General features: G+C 48.3%; 1 protein-coding gene across 1 annotated transcript in view; it reads right to left on the minus strand.

Annotated features, from left to right (window-relative positions):
• The window catches only part of KCNJ15 (potassium inwardly rectifying channel subfamily J member 15), a 79,479-nt gene that overhangs the window by 38,841 nt on the left and 15,707 nt on the right, over window positions 1-24,931 (minus strand). The window contains exon 2 of the mRNA XM_040483921.1: window positions 6,851-7,043. The gene's annotated coding sequence lies outside the window, so the exon portion shown is untranslated. The remainder of the gene's footprint in view (window positions 1-6,850; window positions 7,044-24,931) is intronic.

Consider the following 24,931-nt stretch of genomic DNA (forward strand, 5'->3'; position numbering starts at 1 on the left):
GACACCTTGCCATCCCACGCCAACAGTAGTCTGCAGAGGTGGCCCCAGTGCGGCCGGATGACATATTCATTGGAGGAGCGAACGATAGCTATAAGGAAGCAGGAGGTGGGAAGCAGTTCTGTCGCCCAACATGGTCATACAACACGTGACTCCCAGTTAAAGCCTGGCTCTGCCGCAGGACTTCTCAGAGCTTTAGGATGCTGACGATGACTGTGGGGTTCCAAGGGGGGCCTATAGACCGCGGTAGCTTCCTATCTAAGCACAAACCTTATTTTTTGCAGGGCGAGAGTTATGTGGAACCCTCTTCAGGACTCTGCTTGCCACAGAACTTCCCAGGATGGACGATGCTTTACTGTCTAGCTTGACTGAGGTTCAGGATATGCCCTCCTGCCTTTGGGCTGGGAGAACCGCTCTTGCCCCAGAAGCCGGAGCCGGGAAGTATAGGGCCAACGACTAGGTGGTCTCCCCCAGTTCCCAGGAGATCGAGTCATGGAGGCGCTGGAGTGGCACCCTCACTGCCCCCCTCTTACCTCCTGCTGCAGCTCTGGCCTGCCTGGGAGAAGCCAGTTCTGCCCATAGGGACCAGGTGGGTTGTGGTATCAGGAACTAGAACCCTGAGCATTTCTTGATCAGATCATCCCCGCATTCGTATTGATAAGAATCGAATCATGCGACCTAACACCCAACTCCTTTGTTAAAGACTGTTGTTAAGACCAGCATCCCTATGATGGCACTTTTTTTTTTTTTTTTGACACTGTTTAGAGGGCAATTTGAGGGATGTTTCATCTTTAATACGGACCTCGGGTGGAAATGATGGATTTGAAACTTATGAAACAAGACAAGGTGTCGAAAATAAAGCCCCACTGTATGTTGTTAGCATTGGAATACTCTGTCTACACCTGCAGTTTCATTATTTTTTTTTTAAGAATAATTTTATTTATTATTTTTTTAAAGTTTTATTTTTCAACGTTTTTTTTTTTTTTTATTTATTTTTGGGACAGAGAGAGACAGAGCATGAACGGGGGAGGGGCAGAGAGAGAGGGAGACACAGAATCGGAAACAGGCTCCAGGCTCTGAGCCATCAGCCCAGAGCCTGACGCGGGGCTCGAACTCACAGACCGCGAGATCGTGACGTGGCTGAAGTCGGACGCTCAACCGACTGCGCCACCCAGGCGCCCCATCATTATTAATGTGTGGGCTAAATACACACCCATGTGGCGTTTGTGACCTGCACTTATATGTCTGTGCATCATGTCGCTCACAGTTTGTTATATAAAGATCCCTTCCATGGACTTTGGAAGATCTAAAGAAGACAGGGCAGATTCTCATTCTTTAGCATTTAAAGAATTGTAGACAAAGGAACCAGGCGCTCCAAGGCTTGTCCATTTCCTTCAGTTCCTGGCGGGTATGTGGGGAGGGCGTTTTTAGGAAGAGTACAGATGATGTCAAAGGTCGAGGTGTTTCAAAACAAAGGATAAAGTTTTCCAACGTGTTCTCCAAAGGTAGGAATACAGGGCACCTCAGGAAGTGAGAAAGCCAGAACTGGGGAGCTGATCTTGTATTCTTTGGCACGGCGGAGTAGGATAGAACAAGATACGGATGCGCCAACATTTGCAGGCACAAGCATCGCTGAGTGGAGCGTTGTCTGCCTGGTAGGCATGGGTTTTGCAAGCATTCATACGGAGAAATGGCACTGTTAACTTCTGGCAGAACTGGGAACAGCATTAACAGAAACCGAGGGAAGAGGCTTTCCCTTGCCGGACACGGGGACATTTCATGGCCATTTCGGGAGGGACACCCCCCAGCCTGTTGGAAGAGAAGCACTTTTTTTTTTTTAATTTTAAGTTTATTTATTTATTTATTTAGAGAGACAGAGAGAGAAAGGGAAAGCAAGAGCACGAGTGGGGTTGGGGTAGAGAGAGAAGTAGAGAGAGAGAATCCCAAGCAGGCTCATGCTGTCAGGACAGAGCCCCTGCGGGGCTTGAACTCACGAACTGTGTGATCGTGACCTGAGCCAAAATCAAGAGTCAGACGCTTAACCGACCGAGCCACCCAGGCGCCCCGACAGGCACACTCTTGATGCCTTTAATATCATGCTAGGTTCTAGGCTCACGACTAGCGTGGTATTCTTTGAGTTTTGACGTGAGCACAGCATGAATTTCAGCGCCCACACCCTCTGCTGTAGGAAAAGCAGCATTTTGATAGCAGCTTGCCCTTGGGCCTAATTATGGCCTAAAGGTTTGGCCACGGCACAAGGATCTACATTTCACGGCAACCCGCCAGTGACATGAGGAACATTCTACAGATCTCCCGGATCAATTTCCCATATATCACCGATCATTAGATATGCGTAAGCACAATGGTATTTTCGCTTATCTTTTTCCAGTTACTTAGAGGGCAGCCAGCAGTTAAAATTTACATAAGCGAATGCAACCGATCCCTCAGAGATACTAAGTATCAGGCCTTTATTATGTACAACAGGGTGGATTTATCCTGAAGGTAATGACATTAGCTTCAAGATGCCTCACTTGTGCTGAACCTTTGTACCTAGTTTTCTAGTCACGTTTTTCCTTAAAGAGCGCCCCGACATTGAATATTCTTCAAGCTCCATATGACCTTGATGAGCCTCTGGTGCCGGTACTCGAGAAAACACACAAGAATTTCATAGTCATCAGCCCGACACTAGGAAGCAACTTCAGCTGAAATACAATGTGGATTGAAACCCAAATCTGACTACCTGGGTCCTCCAAACAGCCTGAGAACTGGATCCCAACTCAGAGGCGTCCCCTGTGTCCCCCATCGGCCCCATGCTGATCTGTGATCCCAGGGGCATGGTCAGGTTGAGAACCCAGACCCTGGGGGTTGATGGGGGTTGGTCAGCGGCCAGGGCAGGCACACTGGCTCTTGGCCAGCGCCGCAGCCCCCGCCCCCCAAGGAACTGCTTACTTCTCCTTTTACTGTGGATCAACACGTATTCAGATTGCTCTGAATTTGAGCCACTGAGTGGTGGGAAAGAATGAAATGAAACTGTTGCTAAATCTTTGCAACATTTCCTCCTGGCCTCAGCCCCCAGGCAGCACAGACGTGCTTTTCCACTGTAATTGCCAATTGCTTCCTGTGGACATGTGTGTTTTTGTATCAAATATCAACACCTTGTCCTTCTCGTGTCCCGCCCGTCTGATGCTGTGAGCATGATCAGGCATCCCTGGTTCATGACCGTATCATGACTAAAACACCTGGCATTGTGTGCTCTAGAATTTTAGGTCTAGAACCACAGACTGTATTCTGGAATCAGGCTGTATGTGACCTTCTAGAGTCAAATTGGATGGTGCTGACTATGGGTTTACCGATCTTTCCACCTGTTAAGGCATCCTGCCAACTGAAGGGAACACAGGTACACAGACCCCTCACGAGTTCTGATGACCTTTCTTTAAGAGAAGCGTTTGGGCTAAAATGCCCTGGAATATGGTCAGCATTTCCACGTGGACTCCAGCTGCACCCTGCTGAGCGGAGAAGCCCTCACCACTGTCTGCATTAAACCCACAGAACATTTTGTGACATTCGTCAGATTCCAGTTTCTTGCCTTTTTTACGCAGGAATGTGGATTTTGCTCATTCCCCCCCCCTTCATCTCAACAAAGTAACACTTACAAGATAAAACTTTTTTCCCCCAGAACATATTTTTTAGATTATAAATTATTTCCTTCCTTCTCTGCCCTCAACCCTCCCTGTCAAGGTGGGGAAGCAGGATGTCCTCTTGTCCTTTAGTTGAGGGAAGGCTTGGCATTTCTAGAACTGCTCACTTCTGGCCACAGGGTTCCCTTCACCTGCCTGTAAAAGGAGCGACGGGGGAAAGCTACCTGAACGGCAGCAGAGGGCCAGGCGTGCTGGGTCAGAGCTGTCTGCTTCCCGGGCACTGCATCCTTGAGGGGCACAGAGCAAGGCTATCCCACCACCCAGGGCTGCCGCACCCCACTCTCCAGCTGCCCCCACAGCCCCGCGGCCAAGGTGGATCCATGACACGGAGGCGAAGGGCAGAGGAAACCGAAGGATGGATAATAACCTCAGTCCGATATGCCCCTTGCATCTGTCCATGAATACGCAACACCTTCTTTGCAAGCATCCAAACTAACACTAACTCTCGCCATAGCTTCCTAATTATTTTTGAAGTCGAGCTACTTTGACTTGAAGGACGAATTCAAACACATTTGGAGATACCCGATTTTGTCCAGTGTGAGGCGCTTAATAAAATTGCGGCGGGCAGGGGGAGTGGGGAGGGGCGCGTGGGTGGCTCAGTCGGCTGAGCGTCCGACTTCGGCTCAGGTCATGATCTCACGGTCCGTGAGTTCGAGCCCCGCCTCGGGCTCTGTGCTGACAGCTCGGGGCCTGGAGCCTGCTTCAGAGTCTATGTCTCCTTCTCTCTCTCTGCCCCTCTCCTGCTTGCACGCTGTCTCTCTCTCTCTCTAAAGTAACATTAAAATTTTTTTTTAAAAAACTTGCGAAAAGACAGTAGCTGAATCACCTATGTATTAAAGACTGCAGGAAATGATTAGGGAGATTTATATGCCTTGAACAGGGGATGATAGTCGTCTGTGCCCTATCATGCTTACGGCTCTGTCTGTGGACTGCTTGTGTCGCTTCTAAGGTTCTGATGCGGCCAGCAGGCAAATACAGTCCACGAGCAGCTCAGGACTCTGACGCGAGGCATGCGAGGAAGTCAGCGGATGACTCCGTGCCTCTCTCCGGGGAGGGGGTGCAGCAGGAAAGGCAATTTCGAGTGTTAGACGTTCACTGATTAGGTCCGAAAAGGGTTGCCTCTGTGCAGCCGCTGCCCCACATGGGTGGGTTTTCTTGTGCTGAGCATGTTGCTGTCTCTCAGGTATATAATTACACACACATGCGCGCACACACGCACACACCCCGAAACAAGAAAGCGCAGCCCTTTGGAGATCTCCTGCACGCCAGGGCAGAGCCGGGGTGTGCTGAGCCCTGTGTGAAGAAACCCGCAGACCCGATTTTACTGGCCGGCACGGCCGCTGGCGTGGGAAGCCTGGGGTCTCGCTCTCCTTCCCTGCAAACACGGGCCGTCTGCACTGGCTTGAAGTGTGATGAGAGGAAACTGGGGGAACAGCACTTTCCGTAAAATGACCACAACTGCTGGTGGAGGAAGGAGTGGTAGGAGGGTGCGAGGGCTTTTTAAAAATGTGTTTTCCTTAAGCTCCCAGAATCACAACACTCAACCTAGTCTATTCCTGCAAACCCCCAACGATTTACGCGTTGATTTAACTCGGTGAAGACCCTTCAGCTCCGTTATTTGAGCATTTCTGGGATACGGATGACCCCGGTCTGGTTAAAGTCTTCTAATTTGCAACCTTTAGGGGAGACTTGCCATGTTACCTCTGGGTGGCTCCCCGCATGCTCATTGATTACATTTGCAGCTAGAAAAGAAGGAAAACTGCTCAAAACAAAAACAAAAACAAAAACAAACCAAAAAAGCCCCGGGGAAGGAAGAGTGGAGGAGGGAGCCCTGCATGAGGTAAGTAAGTGCCGACTTGCACGGCCAGCGTCCTGATACTTTCCACCAGCGGCTGGTGTTTGAATTGAACACGAGTGGTGGCCGCAGTTGACTCTCTCCTTTGGATCCTTAGGACAAGTTTAAGGCGAGAGAATCCGTCACCTCAGGCTATGGCTGCTCCTTACACAGGTGTGTAAACATTTACAAAGACAGGACCCAATAGGGTAAGATCTGGGATGGCGGTCGACTGTGCGTAAGTGTGAGCGGGGTTCTGAGGTTTCAAAGAAAGGACTTGACAAATCCTTTGTCATTTTCTTTTTTTTTCAAAACGCTTCCTTTAGGTAAACACACACACACACACACACACACACACACACACGAAACAAAACAAAGATTAAACTATTTTCCGCTCGGAAGAAATAAACCCACGCACGTGTGAATCGAGCGGGGCACACGATTCGGGTCTTGGATTCCGTCCAGTTGAACATCGCGTTGTGGGGTCAGTTTCCCGACCCGCGGCACAGAGAAGCTGGGAGGTCAAGAAACACCGCCTCGGACGGCAGGTTCTCATATCCTCCAGGCGACACCACGCGGAAGTGCAGGCAGGAGACACAACACCGGTTTCACGGGAGCGGCGTGGAAATTCCACGCCGAGTGACATTGCTCAGCTGAGAGCAGCGGGAACTCACAGGAAATCACACACGGGTTCTAAGGCAGACGCCTTCCCCCGCCGGGTTGTGAACAGGGTTCCTAATGTTTCCGAAGCCAGAATTGTTTACCTACCGTGGAAAACTTACGTAACTTTCTCCCTCTCTCTCTCTCTCTCCCTCTCTCTCTCTCTCATGAGGATAGGTAACAGATTTTAAACTATTCCGGTGAGGTTTCGCCTTACGGCAGCCCACCCTGACTTCTCCCCGGACAAAGGAAGCTCACGGCCAGAGAACGACCCAAGAACTATCTCATCCCTGCAAATCAGTACCAAACCCGCTCCGACAGACACCGTGAGAGAAAACACTAGCAAGGAGAAGCCGGAGTCATTCCGTCCCTCCACCTAGATCACTTACACCCACAGCAAACAAGACCACATCTGGATATGGTTTCCCAGGCAGGAATAAAGCGCTTTTTTTTTCTTTTTGCCCCATCATTAAGTAAAAACCCGCTTTCCACATGCAAACGGCACTTGTAAATCTCCCCCAGATAAGCTAGGAAGTTTTGAATGATTTAAGTGAGTTTTAAGAGACTCACCAACCCCCTTCATTGCCTTGGAGTAAAGTTTTCCAGAAAACCCTGCAGCCGGCTGAGGGCTCCGGTATTGACCGAGGCGCGTACCTCTTACCTGCAGGGATGCACCGGGCTCCTGGCTAGAAGGCAGGCGGTGACCTGGCAAAGAAATGGTCCTGGTGATACAGGTCGCCTTGGGAAAGATCGGTGTTTGGGTCGGTTCTCTCAGAGTGAAGAAAAGTCTCTCGCTGCTCGCTGTCAGTCAAAAACTAGTTGGTACAAGTTTCAGGAGGATTTACCTGAAGGAACTGAAGAGAGGAGGAAAGAGATTGGGAGAGATTGAGCGGAGGGAGGAGGGACCTGGAGGGAGGAGGGCGGGGGGGGGTGGGGGGGAGGGAGAGAGAGGGAGAGAGAGCGAGGGAGAGGGAGAGAGGGCTCCATGATGTCAGCAGTGTGCCTTAAGGAAACCTACAGACCAGCAAAACATTCTAGTGGACACCAGCCCTGAGGTCCCTGAACACCTGTAGGAGAGAAAGCTGATGTCCTTTTCAAGAAAAGGGCCATTTAGCCGTTGAGGAAACTCGGGCCACTCAAAGCCTGTTTTTAGGCCCTTTTGCCCGAATAAACCATAAATAAATAACCAGACGCTCTCTTGTAGCCAGCTCCCCTATACCTCCTGTTCCCTCCTCCTCACCCTGTCCCCACTGCAGCTGAATGTTAACAGAACCTCCTGCCTCTTGGGAAAAGCAGAGGGAACCTGTACCGATGACTCATGTGGTGACTATATACATAAAAGCAAAATATCACCGAGAAAAACTGTGCTTTCCGCTCGATCCCCTTACGGCCATGTTGATTTTTCCTGCAGCCTCTGTGTTCTCTGATCAGGAAGCATAAAGAAGTTGGACGGATATGGGTAAAGTCAGGTTCTTCTGGGTCGCGGAAGCTGGGGTTGAGGTTCCCTGTTGGAATCTGGCTTCCAGCGTTTGTGTGCAGAGTCTGGGGCCTTTATGACTTCCGTCCTCGAAGCAGGAGGCTCAGGGGGAAGCCTCAGTCTCTGGACATGGAGGCAGAGTTTGTTTCTGGGGCACAGTGGTAAGTCCTCCCTCTACCAAGCCGTTTCTTGCGGCCATGACCCATCCAGGGGAGGCCCGTCCAAGGCCTGTGTGGGTCTCCAGGCTCCCCGTGGCCAGAGTGCACAGGGGCCCCAGCAAACTCCGAGGCGATGACTTTCCCACAGGCGCCTGCCCCAGTGAGACCTCCTGCACGGGCCCAAAGGCAAGGCCAAGGGAAGCGAAGGCCGTCTGTCACAAAGGTGACGACGGCACCCTCACACCCACCCTGTGCAGGCGCCTCGGAGGGCTCAGGGCTCTGCGGCTGCTTTATGCTGAATGATTTGTTGGAAGCAAATGATACGTCCCCTCCCCTGATTTTTGGGGTCCGCGCTGCTGTGCATTATCCCCTCGGCTCCACGCTGGGCGCCGCTGTGGCTTTTCAGGCGGCTGGAACTCAATGGGGGCAGGAAGGGGTGGGGGGTTATTCTCCTTTTTAAGGGGGGATGTCTGAAAGTCCCTATTTTGTCCCACCCCCTCCCTTGACTCCAAGGACTGGCGTAAATCATTCCCTTTTTTCCGGTTCCCCAGTGGGAACAGTGCACCCTTCCCTTTTGCTCTTCTCTTTCCCGGGAAGCAAGGGCTTCCTCTTCTGCCCGCGAGAGTATGGTGGCCCCTCCGAGAAGATGCTGGGCTCCCCGGGGGCTCAGGGCTTGAGAGGATGAAGACGACACGGAAGGTGCAGACACCTTCCAGCTGGTGATCTTACTCCAGATCGTAGAATCAGACGGACATCATAGGAGGCTCGTAAGGAAGCCCCATATAAAACAGGTAGGGGCGCCTGGGTGGCTCAGCCAGTTGAACGTCCGACTTCAGCTCGGGTCATGATCTCACGGTTCGTGGGTTCGAGCCCTGCATTGGGCTCTGTGCTGATGGCTCAGAGCCTGGAGCCTGCTTCCGATTCTGTGTGTCTCTCTCTCTGCCCCTCCCCTGCTCATGCTCTCTCTCTCTCTCTTTCTCTCTCTCTCAAATAAACATTAAAAAATTAAAAAAAAAATAAAACAGGTAAACACAGAGGTGGAGAATAACAAGAAAGGAGAAACCCAACTTCAAGGTCTGTCTATATCCTACCTCAGATGATGGGCACAGGCTGCCCTACCAGCCCAGAAGCTTCTCCATCAGATCTGCATTTACCCAATTGACCCCATTCAGGACTCAGCCCAATGGCACCTGCTCAGGGGGGCTGGGCCCCTCATCTCATGGGACCCCAACCCAACTCGCTTCCTAGGTCTCCCTTTTACTCTGCATGTCCCTGAGCACTGCCTGAATTGTGCTGGTTCTTTATCGTTTCTCGCTGGTTTCATTTAGACTCAACCGCACCAGTCTTGTTCGCTGCGTGCCCCTGGCACGTCGGAGTCCCTAAAATAATCAGTTGTCACGTAGATTTGTAAACGGACACTACAGTTTGTGACAATAGAAATTTAATTCTTATTTTCTTACTTTTTGATGAATATTTCCGGTCTCCGCTTTAATTAATAAACTAACATTTGAATACTCGTTCTCAACTTACTCTCAGGATCTTTCAGGGATGTTACCAATTTGATACTCAGGCTAAAAAGACACGATTAGTTGCATTGAAGGGCGAGGGAGGCAGAGAGGTTAAGTGATTTGCTCAGAATCCTAGAGCTGGAAGGGGGTCAGGGGTGAGGCTCAAAACAGTTCTGTCTCTCGGCCCATGCATTTTTCATTAGGCTACATTTTTCTCAAATTAGTCTATGGTGGGCATACATATGCATGTGTCGATTCCTTTGAATATACTACATGAATATGTAGTCATACACTACATGAATGATAATCACGGTCTAGTATTCTGGCTTTCGTTCTTGCGGGGCCATACAAAGTAGAGCTCATGTTCATTCATCACACACTCTTAAACGTGATGAAAGAAGGAAATGAGCTCAAAATAGTGTGAATACATGAAATAATTTAGAGGTTAAGACAATTAGGTGCTGAGGTTGTAGGTAAACAAAAGGTGGCGAGGCATGAAAAATGCAAGGCAAAGTGTGGGGAGGTGAGTAGGAAAGTTCTAGAAAAGTATCTATATGAGATTTCGGTCCCACGGGGACAGACTTTCCTTAGCATGTTTTGATAACCGAATGAGCTAATTATTTCGGATGCTAAGTGAGAAAACCAGGGTAAATTATTAATCTTGACCGAAAACATTTTGGGTCACCCAATCTCTCTCCTATCCAGTGAATGAAATCTGCTTTACAAGCCACTTCTAGAGAGGAGGGTCTGGAATCTACGATCAGATTTCTTCAAAACACATAGCATATCATCTTGTAATTGAAGAGGGTTAATGTTATTAGTCTATTAGCTTAAAATAAAAAATAAACATGAATGAGTATTCAGTAAATCTTTCTTTCTCCCTTCTTTCCTTCCTTCCTTCCTTCCCTCGCTCCCTTCTTCCTTCCTTCCTGATTAATTGAAAGCAAGACTCTTACATGTGTCAAATTTGAATAGAGTACACATCTAAAGTCTGCATTTTTATCCAAAGTTCTAAAATGATGTCTTAAAACTGGACAGAAAAGGTCACAAGACCTAGGCCTTTCAGGAGAGCCATTTCCCAAGAATAATTTCCAAAAAAAGAAAATGCTGTCGTGCTTCCAATTCTCATCTTGGCTTAAATGGAGACATAAAAAAAACCTTCATTCTCTCAAACACCTTAAGTGTTTTAAGAGGAAAAAAGTACATTTTTACCTTTGAGCAGATCTATTTAAGTTGCTTCAGATATGGGACTGTTGATGGAGTGTTATGTCAGTGTTATGTTAGAACTTCCTGGAAGCTGCCTATGACCCCACAGCTCCAAGTCCCTGCACAGGCTCAGCAGGATGTGGCCGGGTGCCTCATTTGCTCCCACAGCTCCTGTCCCGGAGGCCTGTAGAGCACTCCTCCTTCCCCCGAATGTAGGTGAGCCGTGGGGAATGAAGAATGTCCGTTTCAATCCTCACAAGACTCTGCAGACCAGAGCTGGGGCGCTGCTTGCCTTTGACCTTGTCAATGGGAGGCTTGCCCCAGGAAGCCACAGAGCTGAACTCGTCTGGGAGTGGCTTTCTAGAAGCAGGTGTTGCAACAAGGATGCACTTGAGATTTATTCAAGTGCTCCTGGAATCGCTCTGACGGAGAGAAAGGGAGGCAGGCAGGGGAGGGATGAAGTTAAGGAAGGGGACAATTTTAGGCTCAGGCCTGAATCTGGAGAGGGTTCTGGAGTGAAAGTAGCATCGTAGAGAAGGGATCTGGACTTTCCTGCTCTTGCCCCACCCACTATTACTAAGAGAAGGGCTGATGGGACATCCAACCTCCCCGGTGCTCTGGCTTTCTGCCTCTGCCAGGAAGTGGCCAAGCGTGGCCTTAAGGAGGTGGTGGACAGGGATGAAATATTCACACCGAGAAGCAGGGAAGGGGGTCCGAGGGGATCTGGGCAGGCCACCAGGGGCATGGGCTCATCCTGTGAATGCTGGAAGTGATCCCTTCCACTGGTACAGGCCCCCCCCCCCTTACGGTGAACCCTCACCCCCTCAGCATCCGCCACCCCACTCCTCTGCTACATCAATTTCCCAATCAAAATAAAATTGGGGATGTCAGCACTAAAATTTGGAATTTCCCTTCAGACGCACATGGTCAGTTCCTCAAAGTGCCAGGCAGATCCCAGCAGGGCCTAGCACCAATGGAACACTTTGCTATTGAGGCCGTGTCAATTTAATTTGATTAATAACTGAACCGGGTGTCTTCTCTTTGCTGGGTGACAACGACCCCACGGTCCCAGGCCTGGAGGAGAGTGCAAGATCGGGAAGTAGCTGACTATAAACTGGGTGATAAATGCTACGTGACCAAAATATTCTAGAAGCCCATAGGAAGGGCAATGGACTGTGCCCTGGGAGTTTGAAGGTAGGCTTCCAGAGGAGGGGACGATCGAGTTCAACTGGTAAGTTTTTCATAGGCAGGGATACTGAAGGGCTGTAGGCATTATAGAAAAAATAAATAGAACAAATGATGGTGAACATGGGAAGAGCCAAGCGATCTCACCTGTGGGGCAACTTGCCAAGGTGGCTCTAACCTGAGCCTTACGGGATCTTGTTTCGATGGCAAGAATCACAAAAACAAAAATGGATCCAGCTATAGAACCATTAAGGGTATTTCATTAAGTACGAAAGTAGATAGGTCACACTGGCCTTAGCATGAACCTCAAGAGCCTGAAAGGTGCCCTTCTCTTAGTAACACCAGAAGAACATAGAGGCTGGGGCGCCTGGGTGGCTCCATTGGTTAAGCATCTGACTTCAGCTCGGGTCATGATCTCTCAATTCATGAGTTTGAGCCCCACATCGGGCTCTGTGCTGACCGCGCAGAGCCTGCTTGGGATTCTCTCCCGCTCCCTCTCTGCCCTTCCCCCACTTCCTCTCTCTCAAAATAAATAAACTTAAAAAAAATAAAGGCCACATTTTTATTTATTAATGTTTTCATTTTATGAATATTAACTTTGTAACGAAGAGATCAAAGCTCATAATTGTTCTCTATCATTTCTGCCTTCCATTTAGACATTCCAGTCACCAAGCAGAAGTGAGCTTGCCCCAAACCCCCAAGAATGCCATTTTGTCAGGGCATCTCGCCAGCTCTCCAAGCCATCCCGTTCATGTAAACACCTCATCTCCCACTTTTGCCGTCCTGCCTCTCCCACCGGACATCTCTCCCTGGAGTGGCTCTGAGGGAGAGGGAATCACTTACTGATGGTTATGTCCCAGAAAGGAAGCAAGGAGAAGAATCAGCAAGGCTTAGTCATAGCTCGAGGGAGCCTACAGGTCATTCTGTCCAGTTTCTTGATATTTTGAGTTAGACTCCAAAGACCAGAGAATTTCCTTCACAGTGTCCACAGAGCCTGAAACCCAGGATCTACACCAGCATCCCACTGTAGCTTCTCATACCCTGCGCTGTACTATGTTAGTCCCTACTTTTACACGTTTGTACCCATATAATTTATTCGAGTGGCAGAAACCCATGTCAAAGCTCGAATTGGTGTAAAAAGAGCTGTGGGTCTCAGTGTGAGGCTGTCAGGACACGAGGACAAGCTATTGGACTCATTCTCTCCCCAGATTTGCCTGATGGGCTTGGAGCTTGAAGCTGATAAAGTGTTAATAGAACAATAAGAATAATTTCTCCAAAGGCTCAAGCCTTCGAAGGAGGCTCTCCTGGTGGATACTACACCAGATCAGGCTAGAAACAAAATGGCGCCCCCAGGCATCGAACTCAATGTGGAAGCAGGCACCAGCTCGCATTCCCAGAGCTCACCCTTCGCTTTTGGAGTTTCAGTGACTGATCGTTGACAATACGTTCAACATCTCTGTAGACTACAGGGGTCTCTCAGAACAGTATCGTGTTGCCTTTCAAGGATTGTGACCAGTTCTAGCATTCCCTCTCTCTTTGCTCCTCCTTCCCATAACATGGCGTATGGTCCAAACAAGATCCCTGTTGCATTAACTTCTTGTGGCCAGCTCGCCTCAACCCAGAACTCACAAGCCACTCCATTTTTTTTTTTTTTCTTGATTGAGGTTGAGACCGACGGGGAAACAGATAAATACATGTTTGGGCCTCTTCTGTTGAAAACAATCATGATCAAACACGCCAAGTTTGAGGGCATCATTTAGGGTGAGGAGTGTGGCTGTTTTGTGTTCCATGAAGGACCTGAGAGAATTTTCGAAATTATCAACAGCAGCAAATTCTGAAAAGGAGCTAAACAAGCCAACTACTCAAGGCCTAGGGGCTACCAACTGAAAGAGTAGGTAAGGTGAAGTAACGGTATTTCTATAAACCTAATAGAAAAGCTGGCCTCATAGGTAAGCTCGCCCAACTTTTGTCACAAGGCCAGTTACACCTGAACACTGTGAAGGATGATCCCTTGCACAGAACAGGTGAACGGCCCTCACTGAATTACTTACAAGGTCATCTGTTCTTGAACTTGATTTCATCTATTGGTTTTTAAACCATCCCATAGGACACAGCCCCTGGACTAGTAAATCATGTGCCCTGTTCAGAAAAAGAGGCACCTGGGTAGTTCATTTGGTTAAGTGTATGACTCTTAGTTTCGACTCACATCAAGATCTCACAGTTTGTGAGTTCGAGCCTCACGTCGAGCTCTGCACTGCCAATGAGGAGTCTGTTTGGGATTCTCTCTCCCTCTCTCTCTCTCTCTGTCTCTCACACACACACACTCAGAATAAATTTACAAAATTATAATGGGATGGCACAGAGATTACCCCAAAATTCAAAAGTTCCTTAACAGCAATGAACCTCCGAGTTATTCCTCTGGAGGGTAAGGAACCATCTTCTGGTTTTCCCATGATTCTCCCTGTTTTAGCCCTGGCAGTGTCATGTCCCGGAAAATCCCTTAGATCTTTTGTAGTCAACTGCTAAATTTTCAAAACTTAATTTGGAAATAAAAGTGTTAGCATAGGCATGCTATCCTAATTTTTTAGCACCAAACAGACCTTTGCTAGGGCATTTGTATGATACAATTTTGTCAAGTGGGAAAATGTACGCTTAAAAAGTTAGACACAGAAATGATCACCACTCTTCATGGGGCGTGGACACCTTCCTTTAAACCTCTGCTGGAGCTAGTTGTTGATTCCAGGTCCCCACCTACAGCACGGCTCGGGTGTCGGTGACGTACGAAGCACCACTGACGTGAACCCAATGGTGATCCAGTTTCCCCTTGCCTTTTTCAAGTCGGACTTTGTTGCTTTAGCTAGTGTTGGTGCCACCTTATATCTCATGTTAAATATGCACAATTTGTTTCCGGTTCACCTGACATCCACTCTTACTAGGTGGATGGTGGCGAGTCCCATCAATGAAAGGTAGACGGTATTGTCTGTTTTTCAGTGTTGACAGCGTGGGCTGGGAAGCAGGAAAGCAACATCCACAGGGTAGAGTTCCCATTTCCAGGTCATTGCAACCAATGGGATGCCACCTTCCTTTCAGAGCCCGGCCATATCACTGATCCGGCAACGTGTTACAGGCATCGACTCACATCTTCTGTTGCCATCTTACTGTTTAATCTTGAACCAACTGTATAGGTAATAGGCTAGGCCAGACAGTGAACTATCGGTGGCCATGGACCCTATCTCTACCAGATAGGCAAATGCAGTATTTTGCACCCAGTAGACTGAGTCTGTGTTGGAGAATCCAAGATTTACATTTAGAATATTTAAAATAGAGTCGTACAGAAAATGGTATTATCACCCTGAATAATTTCAGTGATCACTTGGGGAAGACAAAAGCAGTGAATATTTTAGTGCTTGCTCCTTGGTTAGTGATAAAAAGTCACCAAGTCGGAGTGCCTGGGTGGTTCAGTCAGTGGAGCATCCGACTCTTGATTTTGGCTCAGGTCATGATCCCAGGGTTGTGGGACTGAGTCCCACATTGGGCTCTATGCTGAGTGTTATGCCTGCTTGGGATTCTCTCTCCCTGTTTCTCCTTCCTTCTCTCTCTCTCTCTCTGCCTCTGACTCTCTCCCCTCCTTGCATACTCACGCTCTAAAATAAAATAAATCACCAAGTCAGTGGGGCATCTTTCTTTTTAGGCTGGAAATATCAAAGGGCAAGCAAGGTGTGTGACTCCATCTGGTGATGTGGACACTACCCTTCATCAGCACATCGCATCCAACGGTCCCCTCCCTCCCTTCAGGCCTCGCTTGTCCTGACACTTGTTGCCCTGAGGTTTTGGTTCCTGAACATACACAGAGCCTCGTATCCACTTCTCCCAAGTTCAGCCCCTGGCCTCTGGCACAGCCCCCTGGGGGCGCATTGCATGTTTTCCGGCTCTTTTTATTTCGATTTACCAGTTATTGAAATGATTAGGCTGTACCTCTTTCTTTTGTAGTATCCTGAATCACTTCCCTATGAGCCCATATAGCTCCCATCTCCGAGAGCCACATGGAAGAATGTCCTAAAACATCCTGATTCTCCATCAGTACCCCTATTTCTACAGGACGTAAATGCACCTAGGACTCATTTCAGGCATTTATTATTAGCAAAATTGGGTAAACAACTGGGGTCTTTGCTTTTGGATCTTTCCCATTGCGGGATTGTGCCTGTGGCCAAATATTCTAGTTATTGTGGAAAAACTGAGTGATGCAATTTGGCTAAATTGTGCAAAGTGAAAGATCCCAGCCAAGTTGTCATAAACTCTAAAGGACTTCACGCCAAAGACAGAGCAGGAGTGCAGAAAGAGGGTACCAGGCACTCTTAAAATATCAGCCGTGAACCCCTTCTATTCCTTGTCAACCTAAGCAGAGGGTCCACACTGCTTAGGGAAACACTGCCTCGCGCCGATCTACCCAAAGGTACACACATGTGTTCAACGAAAAATGGGCTCAAGGGGAAGACTGTCCATGGCCACTCTTGTCCTCGCATGGCATTTCCCCTTGTCAAGGGCACTTGTAGACGCTGCCGAGTCATCAGCAGGGCAGAGAGATGATAAAGAATGCCAGTAAAAGGAGGCCTTTTTCTTTCTTTCTTCTCCTTGACGGTCCGGCCCGAATAAGAGGATCTGGAGAATTCCGAGGCAAGCTTGGGCTCCTGAAAGCCAGGCTGTGCCTCCTTCAACTCCCTCAGTGGCTGACAGCACATATCCAGGCTGGAAACGGCGTACTGGATTGGCTTTACTCCCCCACTAAGAAATATCCCTCGGGTTACTCCCCCTTTGTGCATTTATTTTTGGCCACGTGCTGGAGGACATTTTCTTTTCTTTTTTCTTTTTTTTCTTCTTATTATTTTTAATTTCTTTCATATTTATTTTTTTTAGAGAGAGAGACAGACAGAGTGCAAGCAGGGGAGGGGCAGAGAGAGAGGGAGACACAGAGTCCGAAGCAGGCTCCAGGTTCCGAGCTGTCAGCACAGAGCCCGACGTGGGGCTCGAACCCACGAGCTGTGAGATCGTGACCTGAGCCAAAGTTGGACGCTTAACCTACTGAGCCACCCAGGTGCCCCAACGTTTTCTATCTCCATCATCTGTTGTGTCCCAACTGCTTTGGTTCACCACGGTGGTCACCCCCGTCCGGAGCGAGCATTGACTAACAACTTGTAAGTTGTCACCCTACTCCCATTGTCGAATTTCTGCTAATCACTGAACACTTGCCTTCGCTCACTTCCCTTCTGAAATCTGTGTGTACTTACTAGGCGGCGGTGATTCCAAAGGCACGGCATTACGGTTTGTCAGTCAATAAATAGCCCTTATCCCCCAGTGGAGCATGTGCACCAACAGGAACCCTCGGGTTATCGGCTTAGACTCGCAGCGATCTCTTGGGCAAACAGCGTCATGTTTTGCTTTTCAAATTGTTTAATGGTATATCTTATCTCACCCGTCAGCTCTCGCTCCATAGTGTGGAGACCAACAGAGAAAAAAAAAAATGAACCCAAAATGTAATCCTTGCCTCGGAATGCTGAACTGTGATATGATTTCTTTCTGGCAAAACAGTATGCTGGAACGGGGAGGCGGGGGGGGGGGGGGACGTATAGGTTTAGTCTCAGACAGGCATGGAGTTGATTCTAGAATGTACTGACTGCATGACCGGGGGGAAGTTCACTGAATCCTCTGAGCCGGTTTGTGCACTAGTGAACTAAAGGAAGGAAATTTATCTCCCAGGTTCCCGCGCAGTTTAGACGAGGGTGAGGGATGTGTCTGGTTCCATGAGCGCTCTGTCAGAGGACCCCGGCGAGCAGGGTTCCGTGGGGCAGGGGGCTGGTGCCAAGACACTCTTCCTGCCCATGGCGCTCGGCCACTGTGACAGGACACTCGCTTGTTTTGCCTGAACCCACACCCCCCACTAATGATCCCGTGCAAAGCCCCGTTCTAATACCTAGATGCTCTTTTCTTCTGTGTTTGCAATGAATCGGGGGACAGCTCAATTGTGGGAGACTTGGATTCCTCCAAGATCTGCTGTTTTTACCGGTCCTCACGCAGAGACCGTGAGCCGGCCTAAAATATCTCCCATGATTTCATTCCCCAGAAGTCCTGCTTCTTCTTCCAAGGACGGCAACATAGGTCTAAGGGCTTCCGAGGGTTTTCTGAGTATTGCTCTATTTTTTTCTTTATCGAAAACCACTTGGGTAGTCAAAGAGTTCAGATTGCTTGAATAAATAGGACCTAATTAGCTCGTTCCTAGGAAACGAGTTTGATCGTGCCAGTTTTCCTGAAGTGCCTTGCATTGCAGTGATAAGCTAGAAGGTTTATACCACTGAGTTAAGCATTATTTCTTGACTTTTATGGGACATTAGCATTCCCAGAAATCAAGCTTGACAATCTATCTCCAATCTTGGTGATAGAACCTAAAACAATATTTGACGTTGCACAAACACCCCTCCGGTTTCTTGTTTGCTACTGACGTGTTGACTCTGCCTGATACTGAATCAAATACAGATACAACTAACTTGGTGATGTGTGCGAACAGAGATACGGGGTGGGAGTGCGCTGATGGTTCACGGTTCCTGGTGAGGCAACGCGCTCCTACCAGCGGTAAGTGTACAGTGAAAACCTGGGGGTGTGGAAACCACTTGGGCGGGGTCAGCAGGGGCCAAATGTGGAAGTAGCGACGCTGGTCAGTTCACTGTGTCCCAGAGATGGAATTTCAGTTAAGAGGGAAGCCTGCGTCAGCAAGGTCCCGTCTGGTTTTGTTAGGGGAGCGGCGAGGAGTGGAAAGCTTGTCTACAGTGGTACACAAAAAACTGTGTGTGTGTGTGTGTGTGTGTGTGTGTGTGTGTGTTCCTGGTGCACACGGGGAAGCCTGGGGGGAAACCGGCACGGGATGAAACATGCAGGGGAGACGCAGGGGCCGACTTTGCTATGTGCAAACAGGGTCGTTGGACCTTGAGTTTTGAAAATTGTTTTCTGCTTTTTAGGTTTGTTTTCTGAGGACCTGTAATGAACAAATGTCAGGATGCCCAATGCCAGATAGTGATGTTATGTTTATTTTTTAAAAAGGGGCACCTCGGGGCACCTGGGTGGCTCAGTCGGTGAAGCGTCCGACTTCAGCTCAGGTCATCTCAAGGTACGTGGGTTCGAGCCCCGCGTCGGCCTCTGTGCTGACAGCTCAGAGCCTGGAGCCTGCTTCGGATTCTGTGTCTCACTCTCTTTCTGCCCCGCCCCCATTCATGGTCTGTCTCTGTGTCTCAAAAATAAATAAAACAGGGGCGCCTGGGTGGCGCAGTCGGTTAAGCGTCCGACTTCAGCCAGGTCACGATCTCGCGGTCCAGGAGGTCGAGCCCCGTGTCGGGCTCTGGGTTGATGGCTCGGAGCCTGGAGCCTGTTTCCGATTCTCTGTCTCCCTCTCTCTCTGCCCCTCCCCCGTTCATGCTCTGTCTCTCTCTGTCCCAAAAATAAATAAACGTTGAAAAAAAAATTAAAAAAATAAAATAAATAAAACATTTTAAAAAAATGGGGGGGGCACTTGGGTGGCTCAGTCGGTTGAGGGTCTGACTCTTGATTTCAGCTCAGGTCATGATCTCACAGTCTTGGAATCAAACTCTGTGTCAGGCTCTGTACTGACAGCACAGAGCCTGCTTGGGTTTCTCTCTCTCACCCTCTCTCTCTCTGCCCCTCCCCCACTCTCTCTAAATAAATAAACATTAAAAAAACTCATTTATTTAAAAGAAAAACTCTGTCACCAACCTGACAACAGTGATACCATCTGTCTATCTGGAGGCTAAGTGTGGAGTGGCCTTGGGAGCTTTGGGGGACAGACTAACAGCCATTTCTTTTCATTCCAGGGCTTTATTAAATCTATCATCTATCTATCTACCCAACCATCCACCCACCTGTCCTTCATTTTCTGACTTTCTGCTGAAACTTTCTGTTTTTCTTTGAAGTGAAGGTCAGGATAGCCTCCGATTTAAAATGTCTCCTGTCAGAAAGACGAGGTTCAAGTTTGGCTCTCAAACATGCATTTATACTATCGTGAAGAGCAAGTTCTAGAAATTTTGTGGAGTAGGACTGGTTCTACCAGTCTGATAGACAACTAGGTAAATACTTGGCCCTTACACACACACACACACACACACACACACACACACACACCATATTGGCCAGGTAGCCAATATTGTGGTCACAAGGTAGGGTGACATGAAACTTAATTTACCTCCTAAAGATTATGTTAGAACTCTACTTGCTTTGTGGTATATTTCTACTTGTTTTTTTTTTTTTTTAATTGAAATCAAGCACTGGAGATGTTCATACTTTGCCTAAGTGATTAACACTCATTTCAACCAAGATTATAGAAACACTCCCTTCAGGTTACTATACGTCATCTCTTAACCTCCAGCAGATAGTAGGGAATATGGAAATATCCTCATCCCTCACATGAGTTTCTGTGCATTCAAAGAAAATCAAAGGCGGCCCTGGAATTTTTATTTTCGGCCTGTTTCTGCAGAAAGTTTCCTCCAAACGTTTGTCCGCCGACAGCAACCAATACCCTTGGATCTGATTGTACTTGGCAACATAAGAAAACTTTAGTGAGCGCACTGCTCAAGAAAAATCAAGAGTTTCTTCATGGGCTTGAGTCTTACTCTTGAACCATTATCCCTTGAGAAAAGAAATTGAGACTCTGGCCCAGACACACCATTCATTTTGGTTTTAATGATAAAAACCATCATTGGTTGAAGTCTTACCATGGAGCAGGAATTTGATTTAGGTGTTTTATATCCACTGCCTTGTTTAATTATTATTATCTATCAAGTTATTTATTCTAAGAGTGTACTTACTATCATATTAACAAATCAGGGGTGCCTGGGTGGCTCAGTGTGTTAAGCATCTGTCTCTTGGTTTTGGCTCAGGTCATGATCTCACAGTTCGTGAGTTCAAGCTCTGTGTCAGATTCCGTGCTGATGGTGCAGAGCCTGCTTAGGATTCTCTCTCTCCCTCTCTCTCTGCCTCCCCCCTCTGCAAACAAATCTTTGAGATAAGGATTATTCTTTCCACTTTATAGGTGAGAAAACTAAGCTTTAGGTTAAGTCATGTGCCCAAGACCAAAGAGCTAGTAATTTGAGGCACAGAGATTCAAACCCAGGTCTCACTTCAAAGCTCACACTCTGAATCACGGTATTTTACAGCCACCCATGTGGGTCACCTCGGGGTTAACTGAGCTGCAGTAACAGGTCACACCATGACGAACAGAAATGGCCAAAACTGAACACATGACATCACACTGGAGTCCCGTTTGATTTCTAGTTGTAGACATCCTTCATCTTTTAAGTTTTATTTTATTTATTTTTTATGGTTTATTTTTGAGACAGAAACAGACAGCCAGACAGACAGAGCACCAGCGGGGACGGGTCAGAGAGAGAGGGAGACGCAGAAGCCGAAGCAGGCTCCAGGCTCCGAGCCATCAGCACAGAGCCCGACGCGGGGCTCGAACTCATGGACCCCGAGATCATGACCTCAGCTGAAGTCAGATGCTTAACCTACTGAGCCACCCAGGTGCCCCTATTTACTGATTTTTTAAGTTTATTTATTTACTTTGTGAGAGAGAGGGGTGGGGGAGAGAGACAGAATCCCAAACAGGCTTTACGCTATCAGTGCAGAAACCAACATGGGGTTCAAACTCATGAACGGTGAGATCGTGACCTGAGCTGAAATCAAGAGTCAGGCTCTTAACCAACTTGAGCTACCCAGATGCCCCCTCCTTCATCTTTGGAAAAGAATATATAAGTGGAATCATTTACAAGGTGACCTCACAGCCTAGTTTCAGATGAGGAGGATCTCAAGGGAGGGACCGGTGGGGAGACTGGTAACCTTTAGTAACTTCCTTCCGATAGTGTTTTCAGCACTGTGACAGTAATGAAGTGGAATGCTGTTCCCCAACCCCAACTACACATTAGAATCACCCAGAGAAACTTTGTAAACAGCCAAGGGATTGTGATTTAGTTAGTCTGGGGTGAGGCCTGGACGTCAATATTGTGTTTCCCATCCTGAGATGATGGGTTTGAAACCAAGGCTGAGAATCCCTTCCGTGGCCACAGAGAGGGCTGCCTGTACATTTCCCCATCCTGAAAAGAGCATCTTGGACCCACCGTGTCCATGCGGTCATCTGCCTTTGGTTGTGTCCACGGCCCCTGGTTGGCCCTTTGCTCTGTTTCCAGTCCAGCCCTCTGGTGACTTTGACAACCTCTTCTTAAGAAGAAAAGAGGCTGTTCTCAGTCTGGAGTACCTACTGGTTCCCATTAGTTCTGCATACTAAATACCTTAAAGGTTACAAGACAAATCCCCACTGTCTCATTAGCCACCGGTGCCATTGTCCCCAGGGCCTGGGATAAGACACAGCTTTTCCAGGAGTCAAAAGAAAAAGTTCCCTCTCTCCCACTTCCCTAGGTCATTTTGAACTCTGGGTTGAGGTGGAACCAGAGATAAAGATTTTTTTTTTGGCTGGGCTTAGATCTCTTTAGAGGGGGCACTTGGAGACCCAGGGGCCTGGGGAGTCAAAAGTTCTACAGACGATCTCCAATCTGTTCCAGATCAGACCGAGGCAAAGTGGAAGGCACAGCTATGCAGAGGGGTTTTGGTAACCACCAGACGAGGAAAGGCAGTGGCCCACGGTCAATTCCTAGGGCTCGGTTCCGTTTGGGTTTCTGTACCAAGCCTGGAATGTCAACGCATCTCTGCTCTCCTCGCATTTTTAGGGTCGCAACTAAGGGACCAAAGCCCATCCCTTTGTCCTCCCTTGTGTACAATTTGTATATGGGAATTAGCTGTTGTTAGACCCAGGGAGAATGAAGGAGGTACAGTCTGGTGTATATTACATACTGATCCCTCCTCAAAACACATCTAATCTGGTACAGTCCTCTCTTTCTCTCTCCCGGAGTCTGGTGGGTGAGAAACCAGTTTGACCACAAAGAGCTTAGTGAGCCGGCGCTAGGAGCTTTGTCTCAGGTTCAGTTTGTGTCAACAGGATAGTCACAAAAATGAGGTATTATTTAAAAGAAAAAGGAAGAGAAAAAAAGAAGGCAGTGCCTCGGTACGTTTCTTAAGTGGGTCAAGTTTCATACCTTCTGAAAAGGGAATAAAGAAGGACTCAAGCTTGGGAGTCACTGAGCAAGTCTTCATTCAAGTAACAAATGAATAACACTAGGAATGCAAATGAAAATGATCTCACATAGTTTACGTCCAATTCAACACGAGAGAAACAAACAGTTCACTTTAGGAATGGTTATTTTACGGTAAGAATAGTCTAGCACAGGAGAAAGCAAACTATAGCCCAAAGGTCAAATGCGGCCCACAACCTGTTTTTATAAATAAAGATTTATTGCAACGCAGCCATGCCCATTTGTGTACGAGATTGTTTATGGCTACTTTCATGCTAAAACAGTGGTGTGACAGAATTGTGACGAGGAAGTATGGCTCGCAAAATGCGCAATGTTTACTGTCTGGTCTTTTTGAGGAAAAAAGAAATTGCCGATCCTCGATTCGGCAGATAAAACAGTATGAAGTGTATCATTCGAAACAGACTTCCTGGTCACAAGAAGTACAGGAAATCTCCAGAAATAAAGGGGTTCTTTCCAATAAGGAATTATCGAGCTCCAGGCGCAAGGTTTGTCCTGGGAATATAAGAGAATGAAGAGATGCTCACTTTATAACCCTGCCCTTCAGAAGATTACAGCCCAGTAGAAAAAGTCAGAAAGAAGATAAATACTCCCCGAACGTTGTGGCTTGAAAACCCATTCAAAATCTTAACTTCCGAAAAATCTAGCCCAAGTCTCACTGATGGCGCAGACAAGGGCGAGAGGCGTTCAGTGCTTAGGAATTAGACGTAAGCTATGTCCCATCTTTTAACCACATTTCGATTGTTGGCCATTTGTTACTTAAATAAAGACTTGCTCGGTGACTCTCAGGCTTGGGTCCTTCTCTCTTTCTAGACCGTGCTGAGGTCACAGCGCCGGGTGGAGAGGCAGGGAGTCGAACCTCCAGCATTTGTTTCCTCCTTGTACACTGCACCATTTGGCTTGACAACTTTGTTTATGTGACATTCACCAAGTTGAACCAAGTGCGATGGGTCAGGCGACTTCCTACCAGCTAGGAAGACAGCGGTAAACAGAGCAGACCCTCCGCACGGTCCCACTTTCTTTCCTCTTCACCATCAGCTTCTAAGTAAACATACAAAAGCCTCATTCGTCGGGAGGTAAAGAAGACAAGCAGGGCAGTCATGGGGGTCATGGGGGTCATGGGAGTCATGACGGGGGTCATGGGGGTCATGGGGGTCAGTGAGGTGGCCGGGAGGCCGGGCATGTGCCGCTGAAGAGGCTCGTCTGGCGCTGAGATGGGAGGAATCGGCCAAGCAGGTCGAGTCCTAGAGGGGAGGCCGGAGAAGGGAGGCTTTGGGGGTGTGCAGGGGAACAAGGGTGCCAGTGCAGTAGGTGAGGCGTGGGGCAGGCTGGGGAGGAAACCTTGCAGAGCTTGCGGGCATGGTAAGAATTTGAAACAAAGCTCCTTGGACATCGATAACACATATTGCACGGGCCTCCGTTTTTAAACTCCTTGTCCTGGGTGTTTGTTCGGTTTGGCTCAAAGGGCGCATGTTCGTGTATGTGTGTGTGCGTGTGTGTGTTTGCAGGGCAGGGATCTTTTCTGTGTGGAGACCCGCGTGAAACCCTGGTGCTCGGGCATCCCCAGAGCACTGTCGGTGGGGCAGAAATAAGCAGCAGAGAAGCAGCAGAGGGAACGGCATGTATCTAGAAGCAACTTTGGGTCGATCCGGGAAGCTCATAACCACAGTAGGCCCGGCTCCCTATGTTTTCTGTTTGGGTAAAGAACCAAGAAAGAGCATGAAAAATGCACCATTTGGGTCTTGCCTGAACAAAACAAGATGACCTGGGAGCACAGCGTCGGGTAGAGGTGCCCAGAGCCCAGGGAGGGAGGCAGCCATGACGGCCGGTACTCTTGCATCTGTTGAGGATAATCCCTCCCTGGACAGAAGAATGCGGTTTGGGGGCGCCTGGGGGGCTCAGTCAATTAAGTGTCCGACTTCAGCTCAGGTCATGATCTCACGGTCCGTGAGTTCGAGCCCCGCGTCAGGCTCTGCACTGACAGCTCGGAGCCTGGAGCCTGCTTGGGAT

Source organism: Herpailurus yagouaroundi, unplaced genomic scaffold (assembly GCF_014898765.1).
Source record: "Herpailurus yagouaroundi ecotype Mexico unplaced genomic scaffold, PumYag 162, whole genome shotgun sequence".
NCBI lineage: Eukaryota > Metazoa > Chordata > Mammalia > Carnivora > Felidae > Herpailurus > Herpailurus yagouaroundi.